Here is a 19,175-nt window from a genome sequence, read left to right on the forward strand (position 1 = left end):
CCTGGTGCTCTGCATGTGTACACAGTAAAACCAACTGTTGCCAAGTATGCTTATTATAACGTCGCTGTCAGGCAGAAACCTCTCATCTCCTCATTTTAACTTTGTTGTAACTTGTTTTCCGTAAATCAATGCCCTACGACGTGATCATACTACAGCGTCACACAAAAGTCTCAAAAAGTTGCAGATCTGCAAGATAATGACTAGATTGGGGAGAAAAAGGGGGTAAAGAAATAATTGCCTACTTAAGAAAAAGGTTTTATATGAGCTTGTAGATCAGCTATTTTAAAATGTTCTATGTATATAGGGTTCAAAGTGGTAAAACAGGTCACTTCTTTTGGGCATTGTTTTCGAACACCTGGCCGCTTCTTTCCCTTGCAAAATCTGGCAACACAGAGTAAAACTCCTGCAGCTTCTTTCTAAACAGACCATGAAGTTCAATGTCTTCGTGAAAAGTTGAATTTCAAGGCGATTAAGGCAATCCTGTTCTTCCTGAAAAGGATTGCCTTCATGAGTGCAATTTCAAGGCAATCTTAGTTTTTTAGTTTTTTCTGGGGGGTTCCGCTGTTTTGCGAAGTTCCAAAATACCCCCCCCCCCACCCCCCCCCCCCCCCCCCCCCCTAAAACAAGACATCACACAAAACATCCTCAAAACGCCTTGAAAATCCACCGCATTGTTTGTGTTGAAGAATTACAGTGAGTCCATGGGGTTGTTTGTTGGAGACACAACAAAACAAAGGCTTAAAGTCTCACTCTTCCTACTGGAAGTCCTGGCGTACATCGCAAATACCAAGTCCTTCGTTGGTGCGTTCTTTTTTGGGGGGACTTTTATGGAGGCTTATATTCCACCAGAGTTGGTGCCCCGCTAATCTGTTGCTGAGGTTTTTTCCTCGGCAAAAGCTTTTGCGACAACATTGAAGTTAATGGGGCCAGACAACAAACACTAACAAATGGGTAACAACTATCCACAGCTAATGTCTGCACAGGCCTCCCCTCTAAGTGATCTGTTACTTTTAACAAGTCCAAACCCCCCTCGTAAATCTCCTGCTTTTATTTGAGTGGGTCTCTGTAGGCCTTGGCAGTTACTGACCCGGGGAGAGAGATTTCAGGTGCATACGAACACCACTGAGGTCATACTAGCTGCCTTTGTTGCGAGTTATACTGACGTCACTTTTTCTTTTTTGCTGTCGTTTTTCCCATCGAATACTACTGCGGGACGAGCGCCCACCTCCTCGGGCCGCGGCCGGCGAAGGGAAATTTGAGTGGGCCTCACGGGCCCTAGCAAGCCTGGGCCATGCTGCCCGGGAGCACCGCCCCCCCAAAGGGTTAGGGTAATTAGGCCAGGTGAATAGGCCAGCGGCCGGCTTACAGTGCGGGCCTTGTTCTCACAGTGCAGCCCCGGACCATTGTCTCAGGGCTGGATGGGGAGGTGAGGGGTGAGGGAGGGGGGGGGGGTGATTTCATTCAGAAATGGACGAGGGGATGGGACTTTAATTAGGGCCACCATAATTGAGTATAATGCAGGCGTAATTGAAGATACTCTAAAGGGGGGGTTGGAGGAGGCCGGGCACAATGGCTGTGAGTGTCCTGGTGAGGAGTTTGTATGGGAGTCGTGTAAGGGGGGGGGGGGCGGGGTCTAACTCACCTGGGGATTCTATACTGTCATTCCACCGAAATAATGTCTGGTATTTGACTTGCATGTGAAGCCTTTAGGAAGTAAGATGAAGGTGAAAGGGCCTGGAAGGGGAACAGACAAAGTGTTTGCATATACATACACAGTGGCTGCCTGGCATTCAAGATAATGGCGTCTCTTTCTTCTTCTTCTTCTTCTTCTTCTTCTTGTTCATGCATGTTGCAAAACATTGGCAGACAACATGGCCGACAAGGTTGGGAAACAAACAGACATGTTGTATGTTCTCATGGCCCTGCCCACCTCTCCCTGTGACTCTCTCTCTCTCTCTCTCTCTCTCTCTCTCTCTCTCTCTCTCTCTCTCCCCCTCCTGCTGTGTTTTCACATGGCTGTGGCTACGCTCTCTCTCTTCCAGGCAGTTTTTTCCTCCCTCTGGTGCGGCGGAGCTGCTACAGGCGAGATAAGGCCGCTCTCTCCCCGAGTCAGGGCTTAGCATAATCCCTCTTCCCTCCTCAGAAAGAGGACAGTGCTGCTCAGGCTCATCCGCACACACGCACACAAGCACGCATGCACGCAAGCACACACACACACACAACACACACACACACACACACACACACACACACACACACACACACACACACACACACACACACACACACACACACACACCCGGCACAGAAGAGAAGAGGAAGTGATGGAGAAAGAGAGGGAGACACAGGCTGGGGTGGGGTGTGGTGGGTGGAGGTGGTGCTGCTAAAGAGACGAAGACGGAGAGGCTGGGGCGGGGGGGGGGGGGGGGGGGGGGGGGGGCGGGGGGGAGAGAAAGAGAGAGAGAGAGAGAGAGTGGAAGGAATTGAGCAAAGCTGCCGCCACACATTTAGCAAAAAATATTTTGCCAGCCGTGAAAGAAGCATAAAGGAATGCGAGCGTGGCAGAGTGTCAGCACACGGGGGGGGGGGGGGGGGGGGGGGGAGAGAGAGAGAGAGAGAGAGAGAGAGAGAGAGAGAGAGAGAGAGAGAGAGAAAGAGAGAGAGAGAGAGGGAACGGTGGTTTTGCGTTTCCCGATGATCACAGCGCGCGCTAATCCTCTGACAAGGGTGCCGGGGGGAAAACCCAATCCCAATGCCCATAAGGCCTGACATGCCTAAAGCTGGCATCTCCAGCCCCACTGGCAGCCTGCAGACAATGTGTCTGCAGAGTGAGCGAACGGAGGCGCTGCCTGCAGTTAGACCCTGCCTGCCTGCCTGCGCACGGGCATGGGCACAGCCAGCCGTCTAAATGGAGGGCGGGAACAACATGCCCTCACGCATCATTCCGACACCAACGCTTTTTTTGTTGGGTGAAATGCAAGTTAGTTCATGATAAAATAATACAGAGACATCAATGCAGATGGATTGAAGCAGTGGTTCCCTTTAGGACCCCTAAATGTATATGTATTTGGCTGCCGACCCCCATCTGATAATGTTTTGTGCCAGGGACCCCCAGAAGAGAAAATGAGTGTAAAAAAAAATCTAAATGATTCAAAATTAGCATTATGTACAAGCTCGCACTGTAAATATGCTATTTTTGAATAGCCAACAAATAAATGGATACAGTGTTTAAAATGATTGTGATGCTGTATTAACCATTTTGCTGGGTACCCCCTGGACCCCTGGGGGTCCCTGGACCCCACTTTGAGAACCATGAGTTAGACACTGCCCGGCAGCAGCACAGGCCAGCCGTCTAAAATGGAGGGCGGAAACAACATGCCCTCACGCATCTGTCACAAACGCTTTTGGTGGTGAAATGCGGTGGTTGTGTATCATAGTAAAATAATACAGATACATCAATGCAGATGGATGGATTGAAGGATGGGTGGATGGATGGATGCAGTTGGTTGATGGAGGTATACAGACAGATGGATGGATGGATGTGACCGACCTGTCGTTGATAATTGCTCATGCCTTCTGCAGCATTTCGCATTACACTGTCAAGGACAAATATGTACAGTATTTGACCGCGGACCGCCATTTGAAAATATTTAGTTAAAAAAGATATTCAAGCATTTTCACATTTATTAAATAAATAAATGAAAATAAAACATAATTATATATATTAATAATCATTATTATTACAAATAAAAATTGAGACATAAAATAAGGTGGTGTTGTCAGATTTTCCCTAGAAAGTAGACACTCTGTGAATGCAGGTTATTGGTAGACACTCCCTAAGCAGGCTTCAGGCAGGCTCTTTAAAATCCTCTGGTAGCTCCGCCCCCCTCCCCCACACCTGCAGCAAACAGAGAGGTTTGTCAACAAACTCTGTTAGATTTGGAAGTAAAAGAGTGAAATAAACAACTTGTAATGTAACGTTTCACCTCATGGAAGTTGAGTAGAGTTGTCAGTGTTGTCAGGGAGTGAAACTGCTGAGTCACATGTATGACAGTTGAAAGAGAAGATAATTATCTTCATGACAAACTTTCCAACTGAGTTTAGGCCTATGCTCCCCAGGTGAGTTAGCTATACAGTTAGCAGCTGCTTAGCGGTGTTGCCATGTCTGCTTATTATAAGCGACTTTGGACTTATATTCCAATTTAAAATATTGGTAATTGCGGGTTGCATTGTGGCTTGTTTCTAAGTTGTAGCAGCTTATTTGGGCTTGTTTCCTAAATGTTGTTTAAACCAGTGGTTCTGTTCATGTCAAGGACCCCCCAAATTAATATGTATTTGTCAGTATTTTGTCAGTTTGTATTTTGTGCTAGGGACCCCCATACTAGATTTGTTAAAATGTTTCAAAAGAATATTCAAAATGTTTCACTTTTTTGGTTTTTTTTTATTTAGCCAATCTACAAGCTCAGTTGTGAGCTTGTAGATCTGCTGTTTTCAAATAGCAGTGCTCATGTGGCCTGTAGTTGCTTCTTTTTGCCTTGTTTTCGTAGACCTTGTTGCTTATGTCTCTCGCAAAATCTGGCAACAGTGCTGTTTAGCATTTACATGTACATGCAGTGGAGCTGAATTGTGTGTATGTCACTTTTATTATTTTACTTGATAAAACAAATACTAGTCAGGATAAATCACTGTTGTGTGCTGTGAAGTGAATATGTTGCTGTATTGAGCTGTGGTTGATTAGAATGTTGATGCAACATGCAGGCATAGTCTAAAGCAGGGGTCTTCAACAGGGGGTCCGGGGCCCCTAGGGGGTCCTCAGAGTTACTACAGGGGGTCCGCCAAATCTTTGTGTGATATGAATTTTTTGTTTTACCTTAACCACTTGAACCCTAGCATCCCTTTTCCGAGGAGAACTTTAGCCAAAAAATACCAGATCTACAAGCTCACAACGCCTCACGCTGCGAGGCGTTGTGAGCTTGTAGATCGGCTATTTTTGCCAAAGAGGTATACAGGTGTAGAGGGACAAAAGAACAGTAAACGTAAACAAAAAAAGTTGAATCTAAAACACAATTTTATACAATATAGAGGGGGTCCCAGCTTCATCTATCTCTCAACTAGGGGGTCCTTGGGCTGAAAACGTTGAAGACCCCTGGTCTAAAGCAGCAGTAAACTACAAGCTCACAACGCTGTGAGCTTGTAGATCGGCTATTTTCACCAAAAAAAAAAAAACATTTGGGGACTGGCTGTTTGGGAACCATTGGCCTAAACAAAGCACATAAAGGTAATGTGTGTGTATTTCAGTTGTGGTTAAATCTGTTACGAGGATGGAGACTACTGGAGACGCCACTGGAGGAGGAGGGCCCATCCAAGGATGAACTATTAGAGAGTTCTACTATCTCTCTATCCAATGGTTCCAAAGTATGACCCTGGCCGTCACTTACACAGCTGATGAAGTCAGTGAAGTAGAAGACGGCTCAAGGTAGAAACCTTTTCTTTCTTTTTCTCTGCCGCTGCTACTTGTGTTGTATGCTGTGTGTATACTAATGCGATTCAAGATGTTTTACTATTGCTGTCATTTTGGGACCCAACGACTGGGTGGCAATGAAACATGTTTTAGTGACTGTTCCTGGCTCTGGAATTGGAGGCTGATGTGAATATACTGTGTGTTGTGTCTGGCGTTGAAAATAGTGGGTTGTAACAGGGAACACTATGTGTATGTTAGCTCCTGCGTGGTCACTAATGTGGATCTACAGTGTCTGTTGTGGCTGCTGTTGAAGGTTGTCAATCCAAGTCAAACAAAATTGAATGGCTTCCAGTACATTCCAAGTGTTTATCAGGGTGGGGGGGGGGGTCCCCAGTTCAAATATGATTATTTTGGGGGTTCACGGCCTGAAAAGCCACTGTTGTAATAGATGCAAAGCAGCATGGGAGATGCAGCGGGTGGATTGGTACAGTGAAGAATGGGTGGATGGAGGCGTTCTGGAATGGACAGATGGCTCATTGGAGTGATGGATTCCTGGCTAGATGGGAGGAGGTGTGGTGTGCCCGACAACTTTATTATAGATTCCATAATGTTTACTTGTTTTAAACATTAATATCCTATTCTCTTTGTTGTGTCCCTGCTTGCAAACCGCTGGCTGATGTCAGAGAAACGAAAACTACAAGTTGTCACATCCTGAATATAACAACTTAGCAAAGTAAACAGCGAGAGTCTAATAAACAATGCTGTTCTTATCACACTGTTGCATCAGTATTGCCTTGACACAGGGTTATACCTTTAAGAGACAAATCCTTTCCTTCCACAGTTTTTATCTTTTATCGTTTTACCTTTTTTTTCCCCACCGGCAATCTCAATACACACACACACACACACACACACACACACACACACACACACACACACACACACACACACACACACACACACACACACACACACACACACACTTTAACTATTTATTTATGTACACACAAAGGAGAGCATACAAGGACACAAATATGAAAGGTGCAGTAAGGTTACATTCACAACATCATGGCATATGTCTTCATGATACAATAAGCATGCCACTCAGTACTCTGTGGGTATAAGTAACAGTGTCTCCGCCATATGTGGCGGCTGCCAATTATATAGCTGAGACAGCACAATACTTTGACACACACACACACACACACACACACACACACACACACACACACACACACACACACACACACACACACACACACACACACACATACACAAATAAATTAAAAACTACATCCTTTGCTCGGTGGTCGATTAATCTTAAGAATAAAGGAAAGTATATAGCTTGGTTTGGCAGGTAGTGCACCTTGCAGTAGGTATATATGACACGTTTGCGGTCCTTTCCAAAGTCAAGATGAATTCATACAAGTGAAAACATCATTAGAAACGGTGGAAAACCAGAGCTCCGCCATCATGGCAGGCTCTGTGACACTTCAGTAACGGAAACCGATTGAAACAACAGCAAAGAACGGCCCATTTCCAACGGTAACGCAACACCGCAGCGAAAACATAGAACATCCTAGACTGCCCCTTCCTCAAACCTGATCCAACCCCAGGTTGGAGCCGCAGTGTTTGAAGAAGTACTCACGTTTTTTTTACTTAAGTAAAAGTATTAATACCACAATGTAGAAATACTCTGTTACAAGTAAAAGTCCGGTATTCAAAAAAATACTCGAGTAAAAGTACAAAGGTATTGGCATCAAAATATACTTAAAGTACCGCAAGTAAAAGTACCCATTATGTCAAAATGTATAGAAATCTTTTTGAAAAAGCAAATTTAAATAGTTGAAGTATATCAAGTGCTGAAGTGGTTAATGTATGTTTTGTAATAATAATCAAAATCTGCAAAGTAAATAGTAACTAAAGTTATCAAATAATTGTAGCGGAGTAAAAGTACAATATTTGCCTCTGGGATGTAGTGGAGCAGAAGTAAAAGTACTGACAATTGGAAGTACTACAGTAAAGTAAAAAAAAGACCTAAAAATTCTACTGAAGTACAGTATTTGAGTACATGTACTTAGTTACTTTACATGCCAGGTTGGAGCGCTCAAGGAGAGGATTGGAAAACATTTTGCTTTAGCATAATGTTGTCACTGTGTTATTGGCCCTTATAATGTTTTGGTGACTGACAGCTATTCGGGAGTTTTGACATTTTGAACGTCTCGGCTAGTAGCTCCGTTGCCTCTAGGAACTCAATGGGATCTTTGTTGGGGTCGGTCTGCAGGCCTCAGGAGCCTCATCTGACAAGCACGGGGGCTCAGGCTAGAGCAGTGCAGGTTAGCAGGGAACAGAAAGGCTGCGCTTTAAAAAGCCTGGAAGAATGGAGAGATTGTATCATTGCTGTGTTTTGGCTGCTGTTTTTTTTTTTTGTGTAATGATATGAAACTCTCTTATGCCAAAACATTAAGGGGGGAGGAGGGGGTGCCGTGTTCACCAACCCGAAATGAGGGCCCCGCTTGCAGTTTATTTAAATGGTTCTCAAAAGTGGGGGACCCCCAGGGGTCTTTGCATTGGGTTGGGGGTTCCAGGGTGTGGAGAAAGGAGTACCGGCCTCTGTTGTTCTCCATTTTTATTAATGATCTGCCACAATTTGCTCTGATTGCCTCATTCAGTTATATTCCGAAGACACAGTCATCTATTCCTTGTGCGACATCAAGTCTGATGTCTCACAAAATCAGTGTACACTACAGGCTGACTTCGACTGCAAAGATGGTTCTATCTTAACAAGCTGTTACTGAATAAGAATAAGTCCTTTAGTATGCTTTTTTCCATGAGCCCAACTTCTTTACTTTTACCTATTACATTTGCAGATGGCACACCACTTGAAAAAGTGGACAAACTCAAATATTTACAGTAGGCCTCTGGCTTGATCCTCAACTCTCATTCAAGTCCCATATTACTTCTGTTGTGCATGCAGAAAATAAATTGCAGCCTGAGAGTACTATATCGCTCCATCAACTGTTTCACCCTTCAGGTTAGAAAACCCAAATCTAGAACACACTATCACTGGCAGCTATTTGTTTTTAAATGCATATACTGTAACTACCCTCACTATCTAAAACAATATTTAAATCCCTACAGCTCACCATGCAACCTAAGGCATCAGTGTTTGGTAACGTTACTTTTAAAAGTAACTTGTCACATTACAGGATTATTTTTTTGTGGCTTATCTGCCTTTTTATTGATAGTATAGTAGAGAATGACCGAAACAGGGAGAGAGAGACAGGGAGTGACACGTAGCAAAGGTCATCAGGAACGGGACGCTAACCTGCGACACGCCGTCAGGCATCAAAGCGGTATGCGCCTGGACCGCTAGGCCAGCGGGCACCCAAATTTGGGGGTCCTTGACTTGAAAACGTTTGAGAACCACTGATTTATTTAACACCAGAGAGGGAGGGAGAGAGAGAGAGAGAGAGAGAGAGAGAGAGAATTAGAGGCACATGCACGCTGCAGTCTATCATAGCATTAATCATTTTTGTGGAATGGAAACCCGAAATTAAATTCAAATGAGATGAATGTTTTAATCAATTGGCAATCTGGGACTGACAAGAGATTGATTGAGAATGTTTCATTATCAACAAATACGTTTCCACTGTCTGCCGCCTCACTCTGCTGCTTTCCATAAACACACACACACACACACACACACACACACACACACACACACACACACACACACACACACACACACACACACACACACACACACACACACACACACTCTCTCACACTCACACACACCATCCACTAGAGTTGGTGGCAATTAACTAGATTGACTACACGGCTATCCATCATGTCACGTTTCTCCATGCTTTAGATTTTGGTAAAATATGGGGGCAAAACAATAGGTTTGTGGGTGTGTGTGTGTTTGTGCGTGCGTGCGTGTGTGCGTGTGTGTGTGTGTGTGTGTGTGTGTGTGTGTGTGTGTGTGTGTGGCCTACAGGATGCTGAAGGTGTGCTTTTCAGTCTGTACATGCATGTGCATGGCCATGTCTTCCTATCCCTGAGTCTATTTTCTATTGTCAGCCTCAATGTGTGTGTGTGTGTGTGTGTGTGTGTGTGTGTGTGTGTGTGTGTGTGTGTGTGTGTGTGTGTGTGTGTGTGTGTGTGTGTGTGTGTGTGTGTGCGCGTGTGTGTGTACATGTATTACTACACTTGTGAGGGCCAATTGTCTTCAGAAATAATAGTAACATTTGAGAAATAGACATTGTGAGAACCAAGAAAATAATTAGTAATGTGGTTATAAGGGGGTTAATATTCTGTCTCAGAAAGGTGCGTGTCCCTCTACACCCCTTGACAGATAGCGAACATCATCATTTGAATCAAGGAGTCGAACACAGGAGTAACTTTCCAGTCTTTACTGTATCTTCTTCTCATCATCCAAATCTTTTTTGTAAAACTGAAATAAACAATATAACAGTGTCTTGGTCACAACATATACAAATAATGCAAATGTATCATCAACATACTGTACAAATAATGCAGACCATATAATCATAACATACTGTACAATATTCTCCTTTCACATTATTACAATAAGCATGTTAGTTTAACATTATGGCAAAAAGCTACATTCATCTTAGTTTAGTATTTTTAACCACAGCATCATGAAATGTGTTTTAACTAAATGCCACATGAATTACAATACAGAAATGTAGAAACTAAACATGAAAACTCACAAGCAAAGGCTCTCCAAGGCTCAAAGCAGGGAAAAGAATGAGGAGCTCTGTCCAAGTTAAGAAACTCCCTTTCAACAAACAAATTAGGATTCAGGTGTGCTGAAATCAATGAGCTGACCTGACACGCCTTAACACTCATTACAGGTCATAGCACAGCTGAAAAGGCTTAATCCCAATCACTGGGCTTTTTTGTGGCAAGCACCTGTAGGAGGTGCCAAAGAGTGAGTTTTTGAAGGCCACATAATGTGTGCCATGACACTCCCCGCCTGGGATTAATCAGATACCACTATACAGTATAACAAATTGAAATCACAATTTCACACAGAGTAAAGACTACAAAATATCAGTCCTTGGTTGACATCAGAAGAACTGTCTCTGAAACAGGTCTGAAGAATGTCTTGATTGTTCCATTCCTTGCAACTCTGAGCTCGACCTTTCTGACTCGTCCATCACTGCCAGCCAGGGCGTTGGTCACAAGGGCCATGGGCCATTCGTTGCGCTTGGCCTGGGCGTCTTTAAGAAGGACTACATCGCCCTCCTTCAGGTTCTGTCGTTCCTCTTGCCATTTGCTTCGGCTCTGAAGCGTTGCCAGGTATTCACGCCTCCATCTGCTCCAGAAGGTGTCCGCAAGATGCTGCACCTGCCGCCATTGCTGCCTGTGTAGGTCGGATTCCTTGAAGTCGCCTGGAGGGGGACCTAGGGTGCAGACCTTTTGAGTGAGGAGCATAGCTGGTGTCAGCAGGAAAGGTGATTCTGGGTCAGTTGAGATGGGAGTAAGAGGCCTTGAATTGACTATTCCTGTGACCTCTGCCATCAGGGTAGACAACACGTCATGTGTTAAGCGAGAGGCGCTGGTTTGCTGCAGCATAGAATCCAGTATCCGTCTGGAGACGCCTATCATCCGCTCCCAGACTCCTCCCATGTGGGATGCATGAGGCGGATTGAAGACCCAGGAACAGCCCTCTTCAGTAAGGTACTGCTTCATTCTGGGTTCATGAGGATCGGTTGTCAGGATTTCCAGATCTTTACAGGCCCCTATGAAGTTGGTCCCGCAATCCGAGCGTATCTGCTTTGCAGGTCCTCGCAGAGCAAAGAACCTTCTCAGGGCGTTTATGAAGGTGGATGAATCCATGCTGTCAATCAGCTCAATATGTATGGCACGAGTACTCATACAGGTGAAGAGAATAGCCCATCTCTTACTTTGAGCCTGTCCTCCTCTTGTACGTCTCGCAACCACCGTCCATGGGCCAAATGCGTCGAGCCCAACATAAGTAAACGGTGGTTCAGTGCTCAAGCGGTCGATGGGCAAGTCCGCCATCTTCTGCTCAGTTGCCTTCCCACGAAGCTTGTTGCATATCACGCACTTGTGAAGGATGCTGTTGACACACTTCCTAGCACCGACAATCCAGTACCCTGCAGTGCGAACAGAAGCTTCGGTGAACACACGACCCTGATGCTTGACTCGGTCATGGTAGTGGTTCACAAGCAGTTTTGCAGCATGGCTGCGGCCTGGAATAATCACAGGGAACTTCTCTTCAAAATCCAGAGCAGCATGCTTAAGCCGGCCTCCTATCCTGAAGTGAGGCTTACTATGAGGGGGCAAAAATCTGGTTAGGCTTTTAGGGGTTAGGGTGTTAGGGTTAGGGTTACCCTAACCCTAACAACTGAAAGTCCCGGTGTAAACCAATGTTGGGCATGTTATTAGGCAAACATAATGTACATTATGTACTTATGGCTTTAGCCCCGAGGCACCCACAGTATCGGCGCCCTTGGGGGCGTATTAGTGTTAGGCTTTTAGACGTTAGGTTTAGGAGTAAGGGTTGGAGTTACAATGTGTTGCAAGCTGGTGTTACCTAAAACAGCGGATCTACAAGCTGCAACGTGTTGTAAGCTTGTATAGATCGTCTAATTCCGGCTTCAGTGGTAGGGTTAAAAAAAGATAACAAAAATGTAAAAACACTGTCGTCCTCACAAGTATAGTAATATAAACATGTGTGTGCGTGCGTACAGTATGTACCTGTACAGTACATGTGTAATGTGTGTGTGTGTGTGTGTGTGTGTGCGTGTGTGTGTGTGTGTGTGTGTGTGTGTGTGTGTGTGTGTGTGTGTGTGTGTGTGTGTGTGTGTGTGCGTGTGCGCGCGCGCGTGCACAGAGCAGACAGTTTAAGTGGATTCATAAATGTGTGGTATGCAGTCAGTCATGTTTCTAGTGGTTGGTTGTCACCTTGAGAGAGTAGTATGCTCTGCTAAATACATTTTGGTTCCAAGATTTCATCAAGACTTTGATTGATTGAATACTAGACAGAAATGTAAACAGCACGTGGTACAGTCAGACATGAACCCATTAACACCTGAGGCCGATTCTACAAATGCCCTTCTAAATCAGTAGTTCTCACACTTTCAAGATGTATCAAAAATGTAAAAAATAGCAGATGAACAAGCTCGTGGTACAGCACAAAGTGAGCTTGTAAATCTGCTATTTTTGAATAGCTGGCGCAAAAATCGAAAATGACACAGATACCTTCCCGGTTTTAATGGGGTAAGACTAAAAGGATAACAAATAAAAGTACTGGGGACGTGTTTCTATTGTTTCCCTAGGTATCCAATTCATCAACGTAGCATAACAAATTAACACAATAATACATGTTATCAACAATACAAAACACTGTATGTACAGTACAAAATAGAAAAACACCATGTTTTGATGGCAGAGCGGACCAATCATTTTAACCACTTTCACCATGTAAACCAATTTTGGGCATGTTAGGCTATTAGGCCATCATAATGTACATTATTCCCAAAATGTCATGACTTGCTAAATCTAGACATACATGTCACACTGTGAGGCGTTGTGGCCTTGTAGATCACTATTTTCACTGTTCGTTTTATCGTTGTCGGGCAGAAACCTTATACCTTTAACTTTTAATATTTTCTCATAAATGAATACCCTACTTCATCACACAAGCGTGTCACACAAAAGACATACTGTATAAGGTTTCCACACGACAGCGATGATGTGACAAAGTATATAGGGCTGAAGTGGTGAAAGAATGATTTAAAAAAATATATATCATTAGGGGCAAAACTATCAAAAGAGTAACAGAAATGGGTGTAAATTGTTAATACGCATACTTTGTCTTATACATGATCCTTCTAAGATCAGAGGATCTTTGATCTACACACTGCTGCTCATTATCGTACTTATGATCCAGGAACTGACACGCTTGTCCAAGGTTACACTCAACGTGACTTTCTCTGAGTAACAATGACAATGTTAGACTAGATTGAAGTCAAGATTGTGACCTTTATTCACTTTTTCCCCGTGTACAATGTTGGCCCCATGGCGCTTATCAGTGTCAACATGCTGCTATTTGATCCATGTCCCACTTTGAGGATAGTCTCTGTACTGTATAGGCTACAGTATGTCGCAGCTGAAAGCATTCAATGTGATTGCATCCACAGTCCCATCACCTGATGTCTTCATTTGAATTTGAATTTCTATATCGTCTCTGTCGGGTGGAAACAGCAAATGTCCAAAACTGTTACTTTTCAGGATTCAAATTCAAAAGTAGCAGATCTACAAGCTCAAAACGTGTCGCTTCGCGCCGCGTTTCAAGCTTGTAGCTCTGCTACTTTTGATGCGTTTGTGTGACGCTGTAGTATGATCAAATAGGGCATTCATTTACGAAAAAACACAAAAAGTTAAGATATGGAGGTTTAATATAAATTGTTTCTTCCATTGAGTGGGACCATGAATGCAATCTAACTGCATGCTTAACCTCCAGGTTGATTGACTTAAATAATTTTTTCGTCGTTGCTTTTTTTACCACTTTTTCTCCCCCAATTTCTGTGTTGTCGTCACTGCTGTTGTATTCTACTAGTGAGGAGCCCCCACCGGGAGGATGTAGGGCCTCCGTCCTATACTCCTCCCACCTAACACTCCCCGCTGACAGGTGCAGCTCCAGCCTGTAGGAGTATGTGCAGTGACAAATATCATTCTCCCGCCTGGCTTTCTTCTCCCGAACACGGGCCAATTGTGTCCTTATTAGACCTTCAAATTTTATCTACTCTTGCACAGGGCGGGGGTCTTTAAGGACTTCTAAGGTGTCTCTCGGCGAAAAGCTTGTCTTTGAAGTACCTCTGACGAGCCTTTGGTTCGCATATAGCTGTCACTGTTTCCGCAGGTAATTTCAGTTGTATTCTAAATCCACACGTGCCTCATCCACTGAAGGGTAAAACACATTAACAAACATGCCAACATCGTCTCAGTCACTCGCTACATCTGTTTGAATAGAGCTGGAAATTAGGGAGAGGTGGACAAGCTGGCTGCCAGAGCCGTTGTCTTGCCAATCGACTTGGCTCCAGCTAGCATCTGATCTGAATACAAAGCTGGAGAGACGACGCTCCCAGGAGCTCCATTGTGCCTGTCTCTACAAAGCCTCTTAGAGTTGGATTACCCATCTCCAGGATCGCTGTCCGTCAATTTATCAGCAGGGATTCAGAAAAGTGATTAATGTGTGATTAGTTTCTCAAACTATCTCAAGCTTGTGTTGAGAATGTGAGTTGTACATGATGTTTTGTGGAAGTGGGGAGGAGAGTATTCAGTGGTTTGGATCAGTAGTTCTCAAACATTTTCAGGTCAAGGACCCCCAAATTGATATGTATTTGTCTGCGGACCCCCATCTGAAAAGGTCTTGTGCCAGGGACCCCCAGAAGAGAAAATGTTTGTAAAATTGTTCAAGCATTTTCAAAATGTTCGATATATTTCAAGAAAATGCAAACACAGTAGCACTTTCTGCCGTGCTGCGAGCTTGTACATCTGCTATTTTTGAATAGCCAACTTATAAATGTATAAAGTGGTTGATTGTGATTGTTTGATGCTGTATTACCACATTTAGCTGGGGACCCCTGGAGGTCCCCGGACCCCACTTTGAGAACCACTGGTCTAGAGGGCTAGTGCTACTGGTTAAAGACACAGTCCTGTAACCAAGAGATCACAGGTTTGAGACAGGTCTCGAACCCGTGATCTTTCCGTTACAGGACACTGTGTTTGATCACCATGCCATGTGCCATGTGTAAAGACTATATATCCACACTCTCGCTCATTGAAGGTTCCTACTCTAGATGGAGAGTGACAGCAAACTCGGCAAGTCATATACCTGAGGTTCATAACTCGGTATGTTTGAAATAAATGGGCTGCAGTTTGTTCAAGTGCTAAAATCTATCCAACCGTGGAGACGTACAGTATGTTATAACTCCTCCCCTGTAAAGCTGCTAGACTTTAGCTTTAAATGTCGTCCAATAGTCCAGAGGGTGTCATTTTTCATTTGATAACAAAACTACATGCTCTACAGGATACTCGATACGACGCCTGTGTGATGAAAGTGACGAGAAAGCCTTTTAAAATAGTTTCCGCCAACAAAGCGTTCCCTTAGTCACTCGAAAAACACTCAAGTAGAAACACGACAGAAAGATCCAAGCAACAAAGCGTCTCTGTCGGGTGGAAACCTCATTCGTCCAAAACTGTTACTTTTCAGGATTCAAGTGTAAAAATAGCAAAAGTAGCAGATCTACAAGCTCAAAACGCGTCGCTTCGTGCCGCGTTTTGAGCGTGCAGATCTGCTACTCTTGACGATTTTGTGTGACGCTATTATATGATCAAGTAGGGCGTTAATTTACTAAAAACACACAAAGTTAGAATATGGAGATAAGAGGTTTCTGCCCCGACAGCAACAAATCCAAACTGTATTATAGTACTGGCTTCCTGACGCTAAACAGAAAGAAAAAAAAAACTCCAGCTTTGTTGAAAACTGTCACTCCCCCCCCCCCCAGCACCCCCACCCCTTTAGAATCCAGAATCGCTTGGCACGGCACCAACGTAAACACCGTACCAAGACGCAGCGTGCCAACTCAGTGCCGACCATGCTGAGGATTCCTGAAGGCTCTCACAGGTGTGGAGCGGAGAAAGAAAAAAAAGAAAGAAAAACAGCCGTACAGTAATTGCTGGTGTTGCTCTATAATTAGGATGCCTTAATGGAGCTGAGGCAACTCACTGCAGACAGGTCGGGAAACGTGCTGAACCTCGATTGGAGCGGGTCATGTGTCTCCTCATAAGAGCTTTTCAAGGGTGGAGATGAATCGGGGGCGGCGTTACACATTGTTAGGAATCATAAGTGATGATGGGATGAAACCGCGACTAAGCTCTGAGGTTGGAAAATCGCGTGGTATGACAAGTGGTTACCTTGGCTCTGGTTTTGTTTACCCAGCCACATGTCTATCATAACGTGAACATTAAAAAAGAGGAGGGGAAAAATGAACCCGTAAGGTTTTTTTTTTCTTTACAGTTTCAGTTATCAATCATTTTTCAGGTCAAGGACCCCTTAGCCGAGAGAAAGATGAAGCAGGGGACCCCCACTACTACATATTGTATAAAACTGTGTTGCAGATTAAACTTTTTCATAGACTTCTTCTTTATAGACTTATATTATATATATATATTTGACAGCATTATATCAGTGTTGTGTAAAAATCGTGTTGTTTGTACAATATCTTTTCTATTGATATGTTGGATTCGTGTTCATCGTGTATTTTCAGACAATATCTTAAACCCTCAATACTTAGTAAGCTTTACCTTTGGCTTTATACTTACTTGTTTTTTTTTTTTTTTTGTTTTTTTTACCTCTACACCAAATCTTTTCACTGAAAATAGCCACCGAAAATCTACAAGCCGCTCTGATCTTGTAGATTGCCGAACAGGGATTAATAGGGATGCTAGGGTTCAAGTGGTTAATGTATAAAAAAGAGAAAGTTCAAAGAATGAACAATGAACAATTAAGCGCTACAAAGTAACTAGGATACCAGGCAAACAATGAACCTAGCATCTGTCTAAACAACATAAATAACACACTGCATTTGTGGATAGTAAACAGTGTACTGTATGTCTAGATGACTAAATAACATGCAGAAAATGTTGAGTGATATTGTTGTCGGGCAGAAACCGCTTCTCTCCATATTTTAACTTTTTGTGTTTTTCCGTAAATTAATGCTCTACTTGATCATACTACAGCGTCATGCTGTAGCGGCTCTGCGTGACACGAAGCAACGCGTTTTGAGCTTGTGGATCTGCTACTTTTATACTGTTTTTGAATTCGAATCCTGAAAAGTAACAGTTTTGGACATATCCACCCGACAGATACGATATGCTGTGTCTTTGTATAGGACTAATCTTTGTAGCCTACTTCAGTTTAGGTTTTCATATTATCTAGGAATCAGTGGTGGAAAGTAACTAGTACATTATTGTACTTAAGCACAATTTTAAGGAACATTTATTTTGCCTGTAAATTGGATTTATAAGCCCGATGTACTTCAATTTAAAATCTCAACAAAAAGAATATTGATTCATTTTCTTTCTTTGAAATGGCACGCCCAAACTAGGGACGCCAGGTTGAAAGTGTTTAAGAGGATGAATAGAAACAGATACCTAAATAGATAAGCCATATTGTAGGCATGTTAGAAATAACGTTTTTTTTTTAAATAGTCGAGTACTCTCACCCAAAGCAAAGAGGAGGAAAATGACTTGGCAGAAACGGGTAGTGTGTTTTTGTTAACGCAGTTCCACACCAATTAGTCCCCTGTCGTGTCAACTGGAGGATACCAGAGTCAGCAAACATGACCCGCTGACAGCACTTAGATGGTTGTTTGTGGGTGTTGCCCTGACACCAGGTGTGGGCCCCGGGACTCTTCTCACACGCCACAACAGAAAATCCCCATCATGTGATGTGATAAGGCCTGGGATTCCTTCCCAAAGACATGCCATGCTTTTCAATGGACCCACACCTGTGTGTTTGATTCTAACCTAGAGCTAGGCTTTAAAAAAAAAAAACATCATCTTCAAAATGCCTTAGATGTCTATACTGCCGGCATACTGAGGAGCTGTCAGTCTCAATTTGCTGTGATGCCAGCAGCAAGGTGAACACAGAGGCGCTGTGACTAACAGAAGCATGTGCTTAACGACATATAGAATGATATAGCAGTTATGACGACGCTAAATGAGGTGTCGGAGTCATTTGGCTTAAAGGTGTTCAGTTGGTGTTCAGCCAACCAGCAGCAAAGTGCAAACAGCTCCAGGAATTGCTTTGATTCATAGCAGTGGTGGAAGAAGTGCTCGCATTTATTACCTAAGTAAAAGTAGCAATACCACAATGTTAGAAATACTCGCAAGGTTCACAAGTAAATGGCCCTGTATCCATATGTTTTCCTGAGTGAAAGTACAAATGTATGGGTATCTAAATGTACTTAAAGTAGTTAAGCCAAAGTACTCCGATTTTGTGTTTCAAACTAGTTTTCCCTAAAAAATAGCAGATCTACAAGCTCACAAGGCATTTGCATCGCGAGGCATTTTGAGCGTCAGCTACTTTCGAATGGACGAAGTATAAAACAGCGCAAGCGGTTAACTGCTTGTCTGTCTGTGTGTCTGTTCAATCCACTTACTTTCATCATATCTCTCTCTCTCTCTCTCTCTCACACACACACACACACACACACACACACACACACACACACACACACACACACACACACACACACACACACACACACGTTTGTATTACTATACTTATGTGGACACCAACGATATTATGAATGCCATTTAGTTTTGGCATTTTTAACTGTAAGCCTAAAGCCGAAAAATAGCAGATCTACAAGCTCACAACAGCATGTTGTGCGACAGCAATTTTTCGGTGCACGCAATTAAGTGTAAACTTGAATGTTTAATGTTTAGTTTCTAATTCTAAAAATCTATTTCCAACAATAAAACATTTTATTTTTCTTGTGAGGACCAGGAAAATGGTCCTGAAAACGTCTTATATCTCAAATTCCACTATTTGGTCCTCACCATAGACCGTAAAAAAATATGGACAGTGTCATGCCATTGGTTTCTACAGACCGTAAATGATTGACTATTTTGCAGCGATTTC

The sequence above is a fragment of the Gymnoscopelus microlampas genome (assembly GCF_963454915.1).
Source record: "Gymnoscopelus microlampas genome assembly, chromosome: 9".
NCBI classification, from domain to species: domain Eukaryota; kingdom Metazoa; phylum Chordata; class Actinopteri; order Myctophiformes; family Myctophidae; genus Gymnoscopelus; species Gymnoscopelus microlampas.